Source organism: Scyliorhinus canicula, chromosome 11, assembly GCF_902713615.1.
Source record: "Scyliorhinus canicula chromosome 11, sScyCan1.1, whole genome shotgun sequence".
Lineage (NCBI taxonomy): Eukaryota > Metazoa > Chordata > Chondrichthyes > Carcharhiniformes > Scyliorhinidae > Scyliorhinus > Scyliorhinus canicula.
Genome location: NC_052156.1, coordinates 163,449,955 through 163,467,112, shown reverse-complemented (window position 1 = coordinate 163,467,112; position 17,158 = coordinate 163,449,955). Strand labels below are relative to the sequence as shown.

The window sequence follows — 17,158 nt, the reverse complement described above, 5'->3', positions numbered from 1 at the left end:
AAAATTCCTCCACATCTTCCCTGCTCTCAGTCTCATCATCTTCTCCAGCCACAACCCTGAGATACCTGTACTCGCCAAATTCTGATCTTATACATCTGGCATTTCAGTTTCCTCTTGTTCAGGATGCCTTCAATATACCCGAGACTTAAAGGTCTCATTGATTCAATCGCCGCTCAACAGCGTCTGGCAATCACTCCAGTGCTCCCAGTTTCTGTACAATGGCTGGTGGAATTTGAACTCCCAATAAAACCCAGTCCTCCATTCCGGTTACTCCTGTAGAGATTTCCGTTTGTGATGTGCTGCAGAAAACACATGGGGCGAAGTTCTCCCCTACCCGGCGGGGCGGGGGGGTCCTGGCGTAGCGGAGTGGCGCCAACCACTCCGGCGTCGGGCCTCTCCAAAAGTGCGGAGTTCTCCGCACCATTAGGGGCTAGGCCCGCGCTGGAGTGGCTCCCGCTGCGCCGACTGCCTTTGGCCCCACGCCGCCCAACGTCGGGGCTGGCCAAAAGGCCTTAGCCGGTCGGCGTGAGTCCGCGCATGCAAAGGAGCGTCAGCGGCCGCTGACATCACCACCGGCGCATGCACGGTGGAGGGGGTCTCTTCCGCCTCCGCCATGGTGGAGGCCGTGGCGGAAGAAAAAGAGTGCCCCCACGGCACAGGTCCGCCCGCCGATCGGTGGGCCCTGATCGCGGACCAGGCCACCGTGAGGGCACCCCTCGGGGTCTGATCGCCCCGCGCCCTCCCTCCAGGACACCGGGGCCTGCTCGCGCCTGCTGCTCCCGCCGGCACCAGAGGTTGTTTAAACCACGTCGGCGGGAGAGACCTGTCAGCGGCGGGACTTCGGCCCATCGCGGGCCGGAGAATCGCTGCGTGGGGGCACGCCGATCGGCGAGGAGTGATTCCCGCTCCCGCCGATTCCCGGGTGGCGGAGAATTCCGGTGACGGCGGGGGCGAGATTTACACCGGCCCCGGGCGATTCCCCGCTCCTGTGGGGGGGGGGGGGGGGGGGGGGGGGGTTTGGAGAATTCCGCCCATGGTCACAGTTTCACTTCAAGTGTTGCAGTTGGCTTTCTCCTCAAAACAAACTCCTTAAATAATGGTGAAAGGAAGGACGAGATTATTGTTAGAACCCGCACGGGTCTTACAGGGTAGGGATGATCCATTGGCCTGTGTAGCTTGCACAATACGATGTCCCCAGATAAAGGGATGGGGGACGCTCAGCACAGTTCATGTGCCTTCGTATAGAGTCGGTCATTCAGGCACTGACTGGAGAAAACCCAGTCGGGAATTACTGGAGCTGTAAACAATAGTTAACGTGTTAAATAAAATAAGTTTTGTTTTTCTCTACAACTCGGTGGCGACGCCTTTCATTTCCCCAGTTACCAAAAGCCCGTTTCCAAATCTGGAAAACATCGATATTTAGCGAGTTCGCATTAACAGACCACCCACCTGATCCTACTGGCCGTGGTTATCCTTCCTCCTCTTCGGGATTGCCATGGGAAGAATGCAGTCCCTTCGCCACCCCTACCCTGCACCACTCCTTCGTTCAAGCCCTTGAATAATGAGTATAAACATTACAGTCGGTTTCAAAGCCTCACATTCTCTCTACGTAATTTTAAAGTTTATTTAAACAGGTAACTTTTGACACACTAACAAACTTGTATATTTAGGAGTACCCAATTATTTGCTTCCAATTAAGGGGCAATTTAGCGTGGCCAGTCCACCTAACCTGCACATCTTTGGGTTTTGGGGTGAGACTCACGCAGACACGAGGAGAATGTGCGAACTCCACACAGACAGTGACCCGGGGCCGGGATCGAAGCGGGGTCCTCGGTGCCATGAGGCAGCAGTGCTAACCGCTGGGTCACCATGCTGCCCAGACGCAACATAATAATGCAAACAACTGCAGTTACAATAAGTGAAAATGATCACAAGCAAAATATAATATAAATGAACACCAGTGACAAAGGAATGGGAGAGCATGCGATTAAGCGGGATGGGTTCTTGAATAGCTTACTGGACCTTTTCAGGAGGGCAGTTTAAGAGTCAACCACATTGCTGTGGGTCTGGAGTCACATGTAGGCCAGACCAGGTAAGGACGGCAGATTTCCTTTGACAGGATTCTTGTATGAGAATCCCAACAATTTGCAAGACTGTGAGGACAGCTGACTAAACCGCAGGAGTGATAACACTGACTGAATGGGTATCTTTTATCTTAAAACAAACTTTAATTTATCCACGGGCGGCACGGTAGCAGTGGTTAGCACAGCTGCTTCACAGCTCCAGGGTCCCAGGTTCGATTCCCGGCTTGGGTCACTGTCTGTGCGGAGTCTGCACGTTCTCCCCGAGTCTGCGTGGGTTTCCTCCGGGTGCTCCGTTTTCCTCCCACAGGCCAAAGATGTGCAGGTTCGGTGGAGGTTCGGTGGATTGGTCATGATAAATTGCCCTTAGTGTCCAAAACGTTTGGGTGGGGTTACTGGGATAGGGTGGAGATGTGGGGTCGAGGTGTGGGCTTAGATAGGGTGCTCTTTCCAAGGGCCGGTGCAGATGCAATGGGCCAAATGGCCTTCTTCTGCATTGTAAATTCTATGATTCACTGAATCGATCACAGTAATAGTAGCACATTAATAGCTTTCCGATTAACAGTTAAAATAGTTTTTAAATTAAAAATAAGGGAAAATCCTTCAACTCCCTATCTACACCTACCAATACGTTTTCCGAATAAGCAACCAAAAACAGTTCAAATATACAGTATAAATATTAATTAATAATCAGGATTACTTGCTTCTCTGTGCAAACCTTGGAGAAAGTTCTTTTCAGGATCCACCTGAAAATCCTTCTCGTCAGATTCACATCCTATGGCAAACTGCTGCTCAACTTAAAATATTATAGCAGACTGCAAAACTACAGTCAGACCTGGCTCCTCCCATTAATTAATTTGCATCCCATGCATAAGGCATTCTCCAGTCTCCTCCCACTAAGATGTCCCTTGACCAATTTAGCTAAGATTAAACACAATCCCTCATAAATTATCCACACGACAGGGAACCTTTTAAACATGATCAAAATATTTAATTAGCCATCTGTATGTAAACTGGTAAATGGCTAAAATCAAAGATTACCTCACCTTTATGATCCTTAATCACAGTTTTTTTTTTCTTTTAAATTTTAGAGTGGCCAATTCATTTTTTCCAATTAAGGGGCATTTTAGCATGGCCAATCCACCTAACCTGCACAACTTTGGGTTGTGGGGGCGAAACCCACGCAGACACGGGGAGAATGTGCAAACTCCACGCGGACAGTGACCCAGGGCCGGGATCGAACCTGGGACCTTGGTGCCGTGAGGCAGCAGTGCTAACCACTGCGCCACCGTTCTGCCCTCTTAATCACAGTTTTAGCAGTTATACTACATGTATTTGGACCCAGGGTTTTAAAATAACATTACTACAACAAAATATAACATAATATATAACAATTTTCTACATTTATCAGACCTTTCCTGAAGGACATTAGTGAACCAAATGGGGTTTTACGACAATCAATTGTGGTTTATGGTCACGGTTACTGAGAGGAGCGTTATATTTCAGATTTATTAATTGAATTTAAATTCCACTAGCTGGCCTACATGTGACTCCAGACCCACAGAGATATATTTGGCTCCATTGGGGTCCCTTTTCACAGAGCATTAGCCTGGGTCCTCTGGATTACAGGTCCAGTCACATTACCATCTCCCCCTATAAAAGTGAATGTGGAGAATAAGCAGGCAGCTGAATGGCCCGTTCCTGTACAGTTTACATGCAACCACATTGATAGAAAAGAAACGTGTTGAATAGTTGTTGGAAGCTTTGATATGAATTTCTGGAACTTCTGTAATTCTAAGGTGATGAGATGCAGTATGGTTCCTAAGCGGCCGTGTCCACTTAATAATAAACTTTATTGTTGTCACAAGTAGTCTTACATTAACACTGCAATGAAGTTACTGTGAAAAGCCCCTAGTCACCACACTCCGGGCGCCTGTTCAGGTACACTGAGGGAGAATTCAGAATGTCCAATTCGCCAAACAAGCACATCTTTCGGGACTTTAGGAGGAAACCGGAGCACCCGGAGGAAACCCACGTAAACACGGGGAGAACGTGCAGACAGTGACCAAAGCCAGGTATCGAACATGGGACCCTGGCGCGGTGAAGCAACAGTGCTAGCCACTGTGCTACCGTGCCGCCTCCTCATTGTTCCCCTGATTCTACTGGACATTTCCCTTTGAATTGGCGTTACCGTACTTCCCATTTTGCTGACTATTCTGGTCAAGGTGAGAGAGGTCAGTGTTTTTTGGTCACTTTTTACACAGCACCCGCTTCATTCATTTATTTTGGAGCACCTGGACTGGAATCTGCAGAAATATGCATGCATTATTTGGGGCTGGTTTAGCACAGGGCTAAATAGCTGGCAGGCCAGCAGCGCGGGTTCAATTCCCGTTCCAGCCTCCCCGAACAGGCGCCGGAATGTGGCGACTAGGGGCTTTTCACAGTAACTTCATTTGAAGCCTACTTGTGACAATAAGCGATTTGCATGTCATTTTTCAATATCAGTCCTGGCATGGCTGGGATCAAGCCCGATCATAATAGGAACCAGCTAAGAAATAACGCAGGGCCCCGAGATATGGACCTCACGGACTGCGTCATTCCGGAGTCCCAGTATAAAAGTGCAGCAAAGGTGCGGCATAGATTCACCAGAATGGTCAGTTTTGGTGTGACAGTGCAGTAGCAGGTAGGCTACTGGTGACATGGGTGCTCAGAATGGCTAATTGACTGGGTTATATAAACAGGGATTGAGTTGCACGTTAAAAAATGAATGAAGCTCATTGACTGGTGGTAATCTTTCTCAGTTATATCCTGTGGGGACAATGGAATGTTGATGATGAGGCAGGAATTCTAGGTGATGCACTGACGTTGCTAAGGAGTGAAAACAAATGCTATCCATGACACAGACTCTTAATTCGAGGATAGTTCTGCATTATTTATCGGGAGCGCTTCTTACATTGTAGCAATCTGCACCTCGGAAGCTGTTTATGTATCTGTACATTAGGGGAACGGCAGGATGCTCACTCAGTAACAATAGGAAGCAAAACATTGGTTTTATTTTTCCTTTTAGTGTAGAGGCACCGAGGTTAATTGCGTTGCTTTTACCAACGTCTCGGCATCATAGAATGGAGGCCATCTGGCCAGTCATGTGTGTGCTAACTCTCTGCAAGAACAATTCATCTAATCCCACTCCCGCCTGTCGTCCGGCATGTTTTTCCTCTTCCGATAGGTATCCAATTTCTAACTCAAAGGCACAATTGACTCTGCCTCTGCCACCACACGCGCAGAGAATCCAATTCAGATCCTAACTATTCTCGGTATAAAAAGAAAACCTTTTCCTCAGGTCGTCATTGATTCTTTTGCCAATCAGTGTCCTCTGGTCCTAGATACTCCGACCAATGAGAACAGCTCTCGTCCTGATCCCTCATGATTTTGAATACTTCAATCAAATCTCCTCTCAACCTTCTCTTCAAGGAGAACTGTAATACAAGGGGCGAAATTCTCCGACCCCCACGACGGGTGGGAGAATAGCGGGAGGGCCTTCCCGACATTTTTGCCGCCCTCCCGCTATTCTCCCCCCCCCCCCCCCCGAAGTCCCGACCCGAATCGCTGCCGCCGTTTTTTTACAGCCGGCAGCGATTCTCAGCTGTTAGATGGGCCGAAGTCCCAGCCCTTTCCGCCGTTTTTACGAACGGCAAACACACCTGGTCTTGCCGTTCGTAAAAACGGCGTCACAATCTCGCTTTTTATAACCATGGCACCGATTGGCACGGCAGTACCACGGCCGTGCCAAGGGTGACATGGGCCCGTGATCGGTGGGCACCGATCGCGGGCAGCGGGCCCGATGCCCGCGCACTACTTGTCCTTCCGCCGCCCCGCAGTATCCATTCGCGGGGCGGCTGAGGGGCAACCCGGCCCGCGCATGCGCGGGTTTCGCGCAAAAACGCGATGACGTCACCCGCGCATGCGCGGGTTGGAGTCTTCCAAACTGCGCATGCGCGGCTGACGTCATATGACGCGTCAGCCGGCGCTAACTCCAGCAAGCGGGCTTAACGATTTTCGTTAAGCCCGTCTTGCCGGAGCCTACGGCGTCGGGCTGCTAGCCCCGGCCGGGGACCAGAATCGGACCCCGGTCGGGAAGGGGCGCGCTGCCGTAAAACCCGCCCGGGTTTTACGGCAGCTTTACGATTTCTCCCGTTTTGGGAGAATCACGCCCAAGGTTCCAGCACACATTGGGTTAACGTGGGGGGAGAGTACAGGACCACCCACACAGTGATGTAAGAGATTGCATGACCTGCGCCAAGGAGTCAGTCTAATGTGGGACAGAGCCGTGTGTCTAAGCAAGTATGGAAACAACTCCGAGTCTGAACCCTCTGTATGATTAAATATACAGTTAACCTACTTCAGACTACAAAGACTTCACAGAGACCCACCGAATGGCATCCAACACCTTGTAACAAGAACAACCCTCACAACAGAAGTTGCTCATCCTTGGAACCATTCTCGTGAATCATTTCAGTACTCTTAACAACTTCACATTTTTTTCTAAGGATGGCCCCAGAATTGGACACAGTTCTTCAGTTGTGGCTGAGCCAACGCTTTATAAATCGCTCGCCGTAAAACTCGCTTACTGACTGGGCGGCACGGTTGCACAGTGGTTAGCGTTGTTGCTTCACAGCGCCAGGGAACAGGTTCGATTCTTGTCTTGGGTCACTGTCTGTGCTGAGTCTGCACGTTCTCCCCGTGTGCGCGTGGGTTTCCTCCGGGCGCTCCGGTTTCCTCCCACAGTCCAAAGATGTGCAGGTTAGGTGGATTGGCCATGATAAATTGCCTGTGGTTTTCAAAGGTTAGGTGGGGTTACTGGGTTACGAAGAGAGGGTGGAGGTGTGGGCTTAAGTAGGGTGCTCTTTCAAGGGCTGGTGTAGACTTGATGGGCTGAATGGCCTCCTTCTGCACTGTAAACTCTAATGATCTGACTGAAATCAGCAATCTCAGCCCAAACTGTATTATTCACCGGAACGCTGTATAATGTAACAACACCTTTACTCATTAAGGGCAGAGCTCAATCACCTTTTGTACCAAACACGGCTACACCTTTCCAGCAAGTTGTAAACGGCTGTTTATTTTCTCGCTTCGCACCACTTCAAAAACTAAATCAATCCTTTGAAACCTTGGCTACAATCTGAACATCTGCTGCAATGTTTGATTTGCAATTCAGGATTGAAATTAATTAAACAAAATGAAATATCAGACTGAACCACAAACGAGAATGACGTGATTAAAAAGCACCTGAAACCCAGAGGCAGGATGATCTTTCTGAATTTATGGACAGACTTCTCCCCTGCAACGATCAGCAAGGGGCTTTTAAACAGCCAAGGGTTCACCAGATCTGTTTATCGAACCGATTCACTGGGGGGGGGGGGGGGGGGGGGGGGGGGGGTGACATGTCCGCCACCTTGGGTCAGTTTTCTAATTGAGCTCACTCGCTGGTGGAGTGTTTGAGAGTCTTGAAACCCAGAGAGAGAGAGAGAGAGAGAGAGTGTGTCATTTTCCTGCTTTCAGTCTGCTGAGCATGCCACAGTTCTGGCACAGTCAACAAGAGCAATAGCAACTTTATAAAGATATCAAAATTCAAAAAGCAAATGGCCGCTGCTGCCGAGCCACCCAAAACATCGTTAAAGAGGAGGCAAAAATCAGTGTTGGACAGCTGCCCGAGTCAGCCACACTTAACCCGCTTGTATTGAACTCCACAACAGAGTTCACTCCCATTGATGTTAGCATGGGTTTAAAATCAGAGGGAAATTCATTCTTTTTTTACTTCCAGGGGACAGATCTTTGGATCAGTATCAAAAATTGTCCAAATTTGGAACGGCATGGTGGAGCAGCACTGTTGCCTCACGGAGCCGAGGAGCCCGGTTCGATCCCGGCCCCGGGTCACTGTCCGTGTGAAGTTAGCACATTCTGTGGGGACTTGCAGCGGCAGCATGTCGGAGGAGGTCTCACGTTGGGTGGCTCCTGCTCGGCGCTTGATTTTCTTTAGACTTTAATTCCCGATCCCAGGTCAATTTTTCATCAAATAAGTGCAGGGAAGAAGGATGTCCAAAACCTAAAAGAAGGGGGTGAATGAAGGTCCGTCGTCTAGTGGAAGGGTTGGCTTGGCAACTGTAAGGATGGCGGAGGTTGGGTCGTTGGGTGGGACTGCACTGCTCATGGCTGAAACGATGACCAAGATGATGGTTCTGGAATTTGAAGAACAGTTTGCAAAGCGCATGGAGGTGATGAGGAAGGAGATGATGGCGGCGTTGAAGGTGTGGTGGAGGAGGCGATTGCACCGGTGAAGGTGGCGGTGTTGAAGACATCGGCTGAGGTGCGGGAACAGGGTGAGAAACTGAAGGGAGTGGAGGAGGCCTTGTCGCAACACAGCAATCAGCTCACTTCGATGGGTGAGGAGATGCAGAGGGTGGGGGAGGCCAACAAAGGTCTGTGAGGACCTGGAAAACTGAGCTAGGCGGCAAAATCTGAGGATCATGGGCTTTCCCAAAAGGGGTGGAGGGCCCAAGATGTTGACGGAGCTGTTGGGAGAGGGGGAAGATCCCTCCTGGTACAAACTTGATCGGGCTCATCGGTCGTTGAGGCCTAAATGAAAGGCGGGCTTTGAGCGGCGATTATTTGTTTCCATAGGTACCGTGTGAAGGCGAAGGTCTGGAGTTGGACAAAGCAGAAGTGGGAGGTGCAGTGAGCTAGAGTTGGTATATGTATTTACTAGGACTTAACCGCGGAGTTGGCGAGGAGGCATGTGGCCTTCAGCCGAGTGAAGACGGCACTGTACTTCGAGCCGGTGGAAGCAGTGGAGGAATTTGTGAAGGCAGACGGATTGGGGCAGAAGTGAGAAATGGGACCGAGGAGTGGTCTTCGACTGAGGGCGGGGGGGGGGGGGGGAGAGATTGTATATAGTTCTATTTTTCGTTTCATGCTGTGATATGTGTTAAATGGGGTGAAGTTGCCTATTTGGCTAAGGTAGGAGGTGGGGTCTTTTTTTTTGAATGACGGAATTGGCACATTCTCCCTATGTCTGTGTGGGTCTCAATCCCACAACCCAAAGATGTGCAGGGTAAGTGAATTGGCCCCTAAATTGCCCCTTAATTGGAAAAAAAGTGAATGAATTTATATTGAGACCAAATTTGCAGCTTTGACTATTACCAAGCATTGACAAAAATCGCAGCATTTTAAGATCAGATAGATGGTCAAGATCTGATGGTTACTTTGCCAATATTACGGAGTGAATCCACCCATTGTGACTTTAACAGAGGCAGAATGGATTTAAAGCCGTTGTCGGACAAGCTAAACTTGAATTTTGAAACAGATGGAGTATAATGACACATTTTCATTGTAAGCAGCTGTTTATAAAAAGAAAAATCATTCAGAAATTGGGCATGTCCCAAGACAGTCTAATAATAAATCACTGCCAAACATCCGCATTCCAAATTCAAGTTGCAGTGTCTCAGCTTCCTCATGAAGTCTCCAAAAGCACAAAAGGACACAGGTCATTCCTCGCGGCATCCAATTCCAACATAATACAGTTTCCCCATCAATCGTTCCCTCCACTCACTCTCCTAACAAAATGGCGTTGGGGGTTGACGTTGGATAGGAGAGGAGTTGCAAGGTTCATAACGAGCTTTTCCGTCAGCTGTACAACATGCCCAATATTCACTTGTATTGCGTCGATGGAACTGAATATTGGAACAATGCAGTGTCCCAGCTATTCACCACCCCCCACAGACTCAACATCACCTCGGTTTAACATGGATTATCTGGGGTCTGGGTTCCACGGGCACCATCAATGCTTGTGAGTGTTAGATGGTGCGTGCTGGTTGGCTGTAGGGAAAACAGAGAAAGGACAGCCTGTCCTCATCCAGTGTCCACAAACAGACGCTACTGGCAAAAAGTGATTGGGTATCAACCTGGGGTGGGAACTCTGGGCCATTATCCCTTTCCTGAGAGGAGGGGGGGGGGAATAATTTAATGCCTCCATTGCCACTCCCACTCCGATCATCGAACTCCGTCAAGAGTGGGCAACAAACCAACATTCTGTTCTGGATAGCTTGTCGATTCATTGCCTTAAACCAGCTGATCCACCTGACAGCTCTAATTCATTATCGAAATTGGCCTGGATTCTGTGATCGTGATGAAAATAAACTATCAGTGATCACTGTCACCATTAGGAGCAACCACTCAATTCTTGAACTTCTGCTAAGGGTGGATTTTGAATGGATTAAAAGAATCGATAAAATCGAGCCGCTGGAAGGAATCAGCTCTCCTACATTTGTTTCCTTTATTCTTTCATGGGATGTGGGCATTTCCCAATTGCCCTTGAACAGGGTGGCTGACTGGGCCATTTAAACATGGAAATCGTCGGCGTTGCTGTCAGAGGATCAGTGGTCGAGGTCCCCGCACACTGCAATCAATTAGAAATCATTAAACTGACAAGGACCTCCAACCTTACACCCCAGTCTTACTGTGAAACAAAATAACAGCATTGAGAAAAAGTGACCTCTTATTGAAATAATGGGCAACGGATTTTAAAAAACAAAAAACGGCATATTGGCTCAATGATTGCCGCCAAACGACCTCACTGACCCTGAAAAACTAATTCTGCTGGGTGCCATTCACTTGAGACTGCACAGGCCTGAGGCCAAACCATGAGCTGAAAGGAAGCGGCTATACAGAAAGATATAGGCCTGAATGCGAACCTCGAGCTGAAGGCCCAGTTTGGTAAGGAATAATGCGTCTCTCCAGAAAGCCTGTTGCCGTTAAGTGAATCATTGACTGCAAGGAAGACCATTACCAGCCATAAACCAGAGACTTTGTGATGAACCAGCGTGCTGTGAGGAAAGCGTGCTAAAGAACCACCATTTCAACTAAAGGCTTATATTTGACCTACATCCTTATTATTTTACCCCTTTCCACCGCTCTCTGTATTTGTCTGCCTTGTGAGTGAGGGTGGAGGGTTTGACTGTTAAAGGGGGGTGCTATCTGGTTGTTATTCAATGTATTTACTGCGATAGTTCCTGGTATAAATAAACAGTAATTGTTTTTCAACTTTTAAAAAATGAAAAACTAATTTTTGTATTTGTTGAATGTCAAATTTCTCCCTGATAAAAAAGTCCACATTTAAAAAATATGTTTAAGCTTTATGATATTTCAGGTTTACGTTAACCCTCGGTCTGTGTTCCAATCGTTAATTTTTAAAATTTGAAGTGAAAGGGATTCAGTGTTGCTTCCTGGTTTGCTGCCTGCGGGAATACTTCAATACGATTGGCTACTTACCTACCTTGCTGACATCACTGCTGCTGCACACTTGGGACCCCCCCCCCCAAGGCTCAAGTGCCAAACTCAAACGGACTTTGGGAAAGGGGGAATCCGTACCACAGAAATGGCTAAATCCTTTTGGGCCACATCCTTGGCAAGCACAGTTGCTGACCCTGAAATCCGAGTTGTTATATCGATGGACAGGAGCTGGATTTGGCAGCAGCTATAACCAGCGACTAAGTCGTTGGCAAGTAACAGATATCCTTTCCTATTTAGTGAATATTTGTTCTGAAGAATTAGTTTAACCACTTGTATGTATAACGGAGCACGAGGATATTTAAATTTCCCTAAACTGAGCCTTTATTTATCTGCAAACCAAGCGATGCCTCATTTAACGTAGAGAGTAAACATTTTTTAAAAATGATTTTAAAAAGATTTGCAAAGAAAACATTCTGGTTTCATCTGGAAAGTGTTTTTTTTAAACTGATTCCCCCAAGACAACGCTGAAGTTGCAGGACACAACACCAACGTTGGTGTTTCTGGGGTTGGTTTAGCACACTGGGCTAAATCGCTGGCTTTGAAAGCAGACCAAGGCAGGCCAGCAGCACGGGTTCAATTCCCGTACCAGCCTCCCTGAACAGACGCCGGAATGTGGCGACTAGGGACTTTTCACAGTAATTTCATTTGAAGCCTACTTGTGACAATAAATGATTTTCATTTTCATTTCATGAACTTCAGTGTGTTAGGAAGGCGGCTTTGAGCAGTGACACGAATCCGGGTGTGTCAAAACTCAAGGCGACGAAATAAAAACGAGCAGCCTTTCCCTGAAACGTTTTCGAGGTATGTCAGTGAGGCCTGACTCTGCCAACTTCATACAGGCATCAATAGAAGCTCTGTTGGTGTTAAAGGGTAGTAATGAGGCCCGGTTTGTTTGAACATATCCTGAAGTTATATTTTTTTTAACTTCCTTGTTATTTTAATATAAAACGGATTTTCATTTACACACAACATGAACTTTGTATTTATATCGCACCTTTAATCTCATGAAGCGATCAAGATACTTCACTGGATCACTATTAGACAAAACCTGACCCTGAAGCACGTAAGGAGAAATGAGAGACAGGTGACCAAAAGCTTGGGTCAAAGAGGAAGATTTTAAGGAGCATTATAAAAGGGAGAGTGAGGGGTAGAGAGAGAGACGGAGAGGTTTAGGCAGGAAGTTTCACAGTGCAAGGCCACATTAACTGAAGGCCCATTCACCAGCGATGAAGCAATTAAAGACGAGGGAAGAATTGGAAGATTGCAGGTATCTTGGGAGGACTGAGAAGCTGGAGGAGATTGCAGAGATAAAGGTGGGGCGAGACCATGGAAGGATTTGAAAACAAGGATGAGCATTTTGAAATCAAGACGTTCTCAAATGGCCAGAATAATTCAGGTCGAACAGGGGAGATGGGACTGGTGGTGAGTTAAGCCAACAGCCGTAACAGAGTTTTGTATGACTTCAAATTTACGGGTACACAGGCAAGCAATATCCCAATGTTGTTATCGACACAACTTTATGAGCACGCTAAAAAGGGGATTAGGGACAGCATCTCACGGCGCCGAGGACCCGGGTTCGCTCCCGGCCCCTGTCTGTGTGGAGTTTTAAGGAGAATTATAAAAGAGAGCGTGAGGGGTAGAGAGAGACATTCTCCCCGTGTCTCTCACCCCCACTATCCAAAATGATGTACAGGGTAGGTGAATGGCCATGCTAAATTGCCCCTTAATTGGAAAAAAATAATTGAGTACTTTAAATTAAAAATAAATAAAAATAAAAATAGGATCAACACAAAGTTCACCTGCCAAAATACTCCTTGCATGTCCGACTCCCAAGGCAGACAGCAAAACGCCCTTGCGAAGTCCAACTCACATACAGCACACATTACCCAATCAACAGCCCAACATTATGACACAGAGCTCAGCAATACATTCGATGCCCCGCCCTCACATGACATGTTTTCATGCCATACATTGCCCCTTTTGTAACTTTCCTGATGGCTGCAGAAGGTTATAAATGTAGCAGAGAAACACGATGGTTATCTGCAGGAGTCAGAAAGAATGGCAACAGGGGATGGTGATATTCCAGTCCCAGGGAATAACATTTTACGAAATACTCCAGCAGGAATAACACTGCCCCATTTATATCACAGCAACGTGGCTGTTGGAAATGCAAAGGAACTTTAGCTGTGAATATGCATCATGACAGATTCAAGATTGGAATAAAGCTCACTAGATCAAAGTGTTTACCCAATCCTTATTAGGGGTTGTTGCCATCTCTTGTACAGTAAATAAGCCAAAGGTATTAGATCATTACAATGCAGCATATACAAGAGTAGAATACCAGCTTGTACATCATCATTGTGGATAATGAGCACCCAAGAATGTGGACCTTTAACTGGTATATTGCACGCTCAGCTAATCCATGTCAATCTAAGCATTCTGCCGGCGTCTTCCTTAAGCAAGTTGGGAAGTGTGTGGGGGGGGAGGGCAGTACGGGAGATGGATAAACCGATGGAAATTGGGAAACAAATCAGCCTGCAATTGCATATCCGCCATTTGAAAAGTTCATTCGTATAGGGCTTTGTGAGACTATACCTGGAATAGTGTACAGTTTTGTTGTTCCTGTGTAAGGAAGGATATATTGCATTGGACATGGTTCACTAAATGGTCCCTCGGGAGAGGATCCAGTGATGAGGGACTAAGTAAATTGCCCTGAAGTTAGAAGAATGAGAGGTGATCTCATTGAAACAGACAAGATTCTGAGGGGGCGTAACTGGGTAGGGTCTGAGAGATGTATTCCACTGGTTAGGGAGTCGCAAACACTGGGACATAGTTTCAGGATAACTGGCTGATCATTCAGGACCAAGATGAGGAGAAATTACTTCACTCCGAGGGCTGTGAGTCTTTGGAATTGTCTACCCCAGTGGATACTCAATTGTTGAATATATTGAAGGCTGGGACAGACTGATTTTAGTTCTCTCAGGGAGATTGAGATATGGAGCAAGGACAGGAAAGTAAAATTGAAGCCCAAGATCAGCCATGATCGTATTAAATGGCAGAGCAGGCTCGACAGGCCGTCTGGTCTAATCGTGCTCCAATTTCTTGTTTGCCTGTTTGACCTACAGAGCGCCCAAGAAAAGGAAAACTGGAAATAAAACGCAAGATTTGAACTCACTCACTTTCGGAACTGGACTCCATTGGCCCAACTGAACAGCCTCATCGTGCCTGACTTGGGACGCAACGCGGCTGTGAAATCTCACAAAGCGGCCTCTCGAGATCGGTGATGCTCGGGACGCCTCGAGAGATCTAACGAGAGAGCGAGATCCAGATTTGCATAATTGCTCACTTAAATATGTTGGCGCCAGATTAACCCAATGGCACCCTGGGGTGGAGGGTGGTACAGACTCGCTGGGGCACTGGAAGGGATCGGGCCAGGGGGTGTATTACCTTATGAGGTGGGGTAAGGTTGGGGCCCTGACGGCCCCCTAACAGGTAAGTTGGGTTGTGTGTGTGTGTGTGTGTGTGTGTGTGGGGAGGGGTGGTGGGTGTTGTTTAGATGCTATGGTGGTCCAGAGATTGGGGCAGCATTTAAAAATGGGGCCCTGATCTCTTCCTGCACTGACGGCGGCCTCGTTCGCGCATTCCTTGCCGCGGACCAAAAACGCCAAAGTCCTGTTTCATGGCAGGGTCGTTTTCGGCACTGTAGCCGTCTGGAAACACCCCGCTAAACGTGCCCAAAACAGTTTTATTTTCCCCCATTAAATCACACCCTGTATTTTTCCTCAGTTAACTTCCTTCGCTTCCTCTCCTGAAGGTACTGACTTTCGTGTTACCCGCTACAAAAATCTCAATCAAGGCACAATCTCAGTTCAGAAGAACAAATTCCAGAATTGTACTGTTGACCAAGGCAGGCCAGCAGCACGGTTCAATTCCCGTACCAGCCTCCCCGAACAGGCACCGGAATGTGGCGACTAGGGGCTTTTCACAGTAACTTCATTTGAAGCCTACTCGTGACAATAAGCGATTTTTATTTTCATTTCATTGGGCGAAATTCTCCATTTGGGCAAGTGTTGATGCCAGGACTGGATTGAGAGGGGTTCGCGTTCCCATTGGGAGAGCTATTTGTGGAGCAATTCAGGACATGCTAATGGGCCAACACTCTGCCCACCTGAATCTGGAGCAATCTGTATTCCTGACGGCATCGTTTCAGTGGGGGTGAGGCTGATGGCAGGATTGGAACACATGGTTGCAAATTTTCAAGTCAAGGGGTAATAGATTAGTGACTATTCCAACCTGACTAGAACCCAGCCTCACACCTTGTGAAACACAGACCCATACATATCAGTATTGGCAAAAGTACGTTGTTTCCACTCACGGGCGCTCAAGATGTCATCCCACCCATCTCTACATCAAAAACAGCAACCCACTACCAGCACAACAAACTGTTTAGATTTGCTACCACGATCAGGGAAACAGGTTGGCCTTTGAAAGGAGGCAAATGAGGGCATCGGATGATGTCTTTTTTTTGACAAACACCGTCACCTTTACCCTGAAATTCACACCAGGGCCAAATATAATTGACTTACAACCCCCTCACAGCCCCTCCCTGGGGAAAAAACCTTAATAACCAGCTGGAAACTACTTCATAGGGAGAGACTGAACAAGATACTTCACCGAGATTAGTTCATTAGAGGCGAAGTGCAAGATCAGGCCATGTATTCACTAAATCCCACATTCAATTGGGTTCAATGAGTGTTCTCTTACACAACAACATGAGCTGTGTTGTTGGGCCTGACAACAACTAAAGTTTAAAGAAGCCAAGGTGATTTAGAGCAATGGACCATTCATAGTCGGTAATATATCTTTAAGATTTTGTTTGGAATCGTTCCGCCCCCCGGTATTAATGGTCACCCATCATTTGTCAAGGTGGCATTTGAAACTGTGCAAAGCCATGGGAGTGAGCAAGGAGCTCACAGAGGCAGAATAATTAGGAGGTGCAGAGTGGGAACATCTGAGACCAAACATTCAGTGCCGTTACCTTTGAATGTTAAATGAACCGCACAGTTCACTTGGGAGCACTATTGATGTTACTGGCATGCAATGAAATGCAAAACCGCCAATCAATTAACAGCTGTTAGGGATGCTGTAACCCGTAATATCATAATTACACCTCGGAGAGAGGAAAATGGATTAACAAACAGAGATCCCAGGTAGACTCTATATTGCATTACACTGCACACTATACACCCGCATGATTTCCATTTGAAAGCCGGACCATATAATGGACTGTGCAGTTGGTTCAATACCTACTCTCCCCCGATTCCTTGCTTCATCATTTTAGGGACTCGCTGGAATTTGAAACAATAAATGTCTGAATTCAGGGAATGTGCAATTTATTTAATAAGTGAAGTTTGCCTTTTGTTTTATCATGGAATTTACAGTGCAGAAGGAAGCCATTCGGCCCATCGGGTCTGCACCGGCTCTTGGAAAGAGCACCCTACCAAAGGTCAACACCTCCACCCTATCCCCATAACCCAGTAACCCCGCCCAACACTAAGGGCAATTTTGGATACTAAGGGCAATTTATCATGGCCAATCCACCTAACCTGCACATCTTTGGACTGTGGGAGGAAACCGGAGCACCTGGAGGAAACCCACGCACACACGGGGAGGATGTGCAGACTCCGCACAGACAGTGACCCAAGCCGGAATCGAACCTGGGACCCTGGAGC

At 47.5% G+C, this 17,158-nt stretch overlaps 1 protein-coding gene across 5 annotated transcripts in view; it reads right to left on the bottom strand.

The window, feature by feature from the left end:
* The window catches only part of LOC119973569 (proline and serine-rich protein 2-like), a 63,510-nt gene that overhangs the window by 19,557 nt on the left and 26,795 nt on the right, over positions 1-17,158 (bottom strand). For 2 of the 5 annotated variants that reach the window (XM_038811910.1, XM_038811911.1), the window contains one exon: positions 1,450-1,553. The exons of 2 other annotated variants lie outside the window; for them this stretch is intronic. The gene's annotated coding sequence lies outside the window, so the exon portion shown is untranslated. Of the gene's footprint in view, positions 1-1,449; positions 1,554-13,225; positions 13,252-17,158 lie in introns of those variants that run through there. One more of the 5 variants, XM_038811912.1, reaches the window with a different exon arrangement.